Genomic DNA, 5,433 nt, shown 5'->3' on the forward strand with positions numbered 1-5,433 from the left:
ATGTCTGCCACTTAGTAACAGCTTTGCAAACCCACAAAAGAAATGCCACTATAGTTTTTGATGATCGGTAAGTCATTAAAGTCCAAATTGCAGAGCTGCTCATTAATCACAGTACAGATAGCCAATCTCTTCAAGCCCAATGAATTGAAAGGCCGAGGAATAAGGCATGGCGAATTATGTTTAACACGCAGTGCTTGCCTATACAGATATGCAAAAAGAAAATCGCCCTTTTCAGGGTAAAAAGGACTCCTTATCGCTGATTTGCATTCAGTACTCTGAATAGTCTTTTACCAGTATTAACTCAATAGGCGCTTTGCTCAGTAAAGCACTTATTTAGACAGGCTAATACCTGCTGCCATACTTTGACACCCCTTTGCCTCCCTTAAGTGCTCTTTACTGCACTTTTGCATTTTAAATCAGTAAGCTTTTTTTTTGAAAACCAGTTCCCTTTTTTCCCCTTTGATTAGTTGCCTTAAAAAGACAGGGCTGTAGCACAAGGAAAGTGAACAATTGTCTCCAAATCCCAGACAACTATTCTTAAACTTTTGAAAAGGAAAATTAAGTCACAAAACTTAAGTGGTAGGCACATCCAAATGAAAACTTTATTAAATTATATGAATTTAGATTTTCCAATTATTTTGGTTCTGTTAAGTTTTTGCATTTTGGTTTTGTACTTTTTGCCCCTCAACTTCATATTTATCTCTCAATTAATGTTTACATTGTTCCTTGTTTTTTACTCTTTTCTAAATTGAATTTTTTATACAAATGTGATTTTTAAAAATTTTCATTAGTATATGCATTATATGATTTTTGATTCATTTACGATGGTTAGCATAATGCTTTACAGTGCTGGCTATAAGATCAGGGCTCAGCTCCCACTGCTGTTGGTAAGGAGGTTGCAAGATCTCCCCTGCATGGGTTTCCTCCAGGTACGCTGGTTTCTTCCCACAGTCCAAAGGCATACAGGTTAGGGCTAGTAAGTTGTGGGTGTGTGATGTTGGCACCAAAGGCTGCTCACAGCACAACCTTGAAGCCAATGACATGCTTCACTGTTTTGATGTTTCGATGGACATGTGACAAATAAAGCTAATCTAATCTTTAAAAAACATGATGGTGTTCATTTTAATTTTGATTTATCGATTGTGTCTATGAGGTTTTATGTGATTTTTGATTGGTTTATTGTGTTGAGATTAACCTTATGTTGCATTTTGATTGGTTTATTGTGTTGAGATTAACCTTATGTTGTATTTTGATTGGTTTATTGTGTTGAGAAGAACCTTATGTTGTATTTTGATTGGTTTATTGTGTATCTGAGGTTTTAGGTGATTTTCGATTAAGATTAACTTTATGTTGTATTTTGAATGATTTATTGTGTTATAAATTTTATTCTGATTGTGATTTATTATATATGTGATGAGTTTTATTTTGAATTATGGTTGGTTTATTGTATAAATTATGAATTTTATTTTGTCTTTGATTGGTTTATTGAATACAAGATCAATTTTATTTTGTCTTTGATTGGTTTCTTGTGTACAAGATGAGTTTAATTTTTGATTCATTTATTGTACATATGATGAGTTTTGCTTTGGATTTGAATTGGTTTATTGTCTTTCTGTTGAGTTGAGGTTTTGAGTTTGATAGGCTCATTGTTTGAATGTCAGGATTTAGTTTGTATTTGATTGATTAATGTGCCTTGGTCCTTCTATTAATCCATGTAAAGCACTAAACCGGATATTAAAGATCATTTGTAAAACTTCTCCGGGACTCGCGAAACGAAGACAGTTCGCAGAAGAGGAAGTGAACGGCAAATTCAGTAAATGCAATCGGTGTAAAATGTGAAATGTGTTTCTAATTCGGGTCTTTATGTTGTTTCCGGAGATACATTTGTATAATTTTATCTCCTTTCTTGACGCTTGTGGCCCTTAATAGCCGATACATTGTTGCTCAATATAGCAGCGAAATGGCATTTTTTCATTACATTGTCACGGGCTAATCCTGGCTCAAGCGTTTCAAAAATCAAAAATGCATTTCACCTAACAACATGAGGCCCTGGATTAAACTGGGGGGGGGGGGGGGTGTGGAGAGAGAGAGAGAGAGAGAGAGAGAGAGAGAGAGAGAGAAACAGACGCCAAAATCGATCAGAGCATGCGGCTCCCTCTTGTACCAACTCGCACAGGAACTTGTTACTCAGTTTAACCTGCCCCTGCAGTGAAACTTCGGGCATGAAATCCCTTTCAGAGATGGACACGGGGCTCTACGCCAAATTGATGGACTATCCTTTTGACGTCAATTGCACGGATGACTAGGACGTTGGGATTATGGAAACTGCCGACACCAATTGTCAATTAATAACATTAAAATCCCGGGGATAAAGTGGAATCCGCCACGCACAAATGTGGAGTGAAGGGAATAATTTCTAATAGAGATGTTTTGCCTTCCTCGCTAATTGATTGGATCATTAATTTTGTTCAATGAATCTTATTTCCCAATCTATTATAACAGTGTTTATACTGACATCAAATCTCTTGATAGTTGGCTAATAATCCATCAAAATCTTTACAAGGGATTAGCTTTATTTATCATATGTACATCGGCACATACAGTGACTTGTGTTTTGTTGCGTCAAATCAAGACAGCGAGGATCGTGCGCGCAAGTCTCGCTGTGTTTCAGCTGCCACGTCTGGCTAACCCTCACTGTTCGTCTTTGGAACGTGGGAGGAACCCTCCAGGTCACGGAGGAAGATGTACAAACTCGGTGTACATAGCGTCGGGAATTGAACCCGGATCGCTAGCGCTGTTCAGCGTCCCGCTGCCCGTTGCATTCTCCTGCCGCTCATGTGAAGCTGAAATTGGGGGAGGGACGGATACGTTCGCCCTTCCTGATTGCTTGCCTTTAAACCACATTGAAAACAACGTATGATGTAATATTTCAACAAAGAAGAATGGCATTCGGCCCATTCAGACTGTGGCAGCTTCCAGTGGAGCAATCCCATCAGCCCCATTGCCTCACAACTGGTAATGGTATTGGTTTATTATTGTCACGTGTGCTGAGCTATAGCGTTACAAATACTTCTGTTTGCCAGCCATTCAGATAGATCATTTTGTACACTTATTGGCTAATTCCATCTTGAAGGTACAATTTATTCCATAAGAGCTACAGAAGTAGAAGCAGAAGTAGGTCATTCGGCCCATCGAGACTGTTCCACCATTCAATCATGGGCTGATCTAATTCATCCAGTCATCCCCTCTCCCCTGCTTTCACCCCATACCCTTTGATGCCCTGGCTAATCAGGAACATATCTATCTCTGCCTTAAATACACCCAATGACTTGGCCTCCACAGCTGCATGTGTCAACAAATTCCACAGGTTTACTACCCTCTGACTAAAGCAATTTCTCCGCATTGCAGTTCTAAATTACTTCCTTCAATCCTGAAGTCACGCTCTCTTGTCCTAGAACCCCCTACCATGGGAAATAACTTTGCCATATCTAATCTGTTCAGGCCTTTTAACATTTGGAATGTTTCTATGAGATCCCCCCTCATTCTCCTGAACTCCAGGGAATACAGCCCAAGAGCTGTCAGACATTCCTTACATGGTAACCCTTTCATTACTGGAATCATTCTTGTGAATCTTCTCTGAACCCTCTCCAACGTCAGTATATCCTTTCTAAAATAAGGAACCCAAAACTGCACACAATACTCCGTGTGGTCTCATGAGTGCCTTATAGAGCCTCAACATCATGTCCCTGCTCTTATATCCTATACCTCTAGAAGTGAATGCTAACATTGCATTTGCCTTCTTCACAACTGACTCAACTTGCAGGTTAACCTTTCGGGTATCCTGCACGAGGACTCCCAAGTCCCTTTGCATCTCTGCATTTTGAATTCTCTCCCCGTCTAAATAGTAGTTTATTTCTTCCACTAAAGTGCATGACCATACACTTTCCAACATTGCCCATTCCCCTAAACTATCTAAGTCTCTCTGCAGGCTCCCTGTTTCCTCAACACTACCCGCTCCTCCATCTATCTTTGTATCATCAGCAAATTTAACCACAAATCCATTAATACCGTAGTCCAAATCATTGACATACATCGTAAAAAGCAGCTTTCTCAACACCAACCCCTGTGGAACTCACTGGTAATCAACAGCCAGCCAGAATACGATCCCTTTATTCCCACGTTCTGTTTTCTGCTGACCAGCCAGTGCTCCACCCATGCTAGTAACTCCCCTGTAATCCATGGGCTCTTATCTTGCTAAGCAGCTTCATGTGTGGCACCTTGTCAAAGGCCTTCTGAAAATCCAAGTACACCATGTCTACTGCACCTCCTTTGTCTACCCTGCTTCTAATTTCCTCAAAGCTTTGTCAGGTAGGATTTTCCTTTCAGGAAATCATGCTGGCGTTGGCCTATCTTGTCATGTGCCTCCAAGTACTCCATAATCTCATCCCTAACAATTGATTCCAACAACTTCCCAACCACTGAAGTCAGGCTAACAGGTCTGACATTCCCTGTCCATCCCCAAAGTAGGCATGATTTTCATACAGTAATACAGCACAGATACAGGCCATTTGGCCTAACCAGTTCATAATAATCAAGTTAGTCCAACTTTCCTGCATTTGGCCCATATTGGCACGGGATCATAGTGGTTAGCACAGCATTATTACAGCACCAGTGACCTGCGTTCAATTCCCACTGAGTTAAAGCAGCCTCCCCGTGACAACATGGGCTTACTCTGGGCGCTCTGATTTCCTCCCACATTCTAAAGTTGTATGAGTTCGTAGGTTAATTGGTTACAAGAGTGTAATTGGATGGTGCGGGCTCATTACAGGGTCTGTTATCATGCTGTAGCTCTAAATTTTAAAACAAACCATTCCAAGCCCCAATCTGTAACTCTGCCATAGATAGTCCTAAGCCCAGCTGCAAAAGGAGGAGTGTTGGACATGGGACTAGCAACCTCCTCCCATAAGATCCCAGAGCTACAGACACATCAACAGAAGCTCCAAAGTCCTCATCCCTGGAAAAGGAAGGATCGTCACCTGGAAGATGAGCTACACCTGGGGACAACTTGACTGGCCCAGGACAGAGGACTCTGACGAGCTGCTGTCAGTGAACTATGTCTCAGTATGGGTGGCACACTTAGGAAGAAAAAGCCCCAATCCTTCATATACATATCTAAGTGCTTCTTAAATGATACAATAGTTCTTGCCTCAACCAGTTGACTCACCACCCTCTGAGTGAAAATGTTGCCCCTCAGCTCCCTTTTTAGTTACTACCCTCTCAGCCTAAATCTATGCCCTCTAGTTTTGGACTCTCCTCTACCCTGGAGAAAAGACTGTAACTGTTCACTTTATGAATGCCCCTCATAATTTCAAAACATTGCGTAAAACAAAGTTTTTCTGCAACCACATCCCCATCCACATTGTCCATCCCTTA

This window comes from Hemitrygon akajei, chromosome 10, assembly GCF_048418815.1.
Source record: "Hemitrygon akajei chromosome 10, sHemAka1.3, whole genome shotgun sequence".
In the NCBI taxonomy this organism is placed as follows: Eukaryota; Metazoa; Chordata; class Chondrichthyes; order Myliobatiformes; family Dasyatidae; genus Hemitrygon; species Hemitrygon akajei.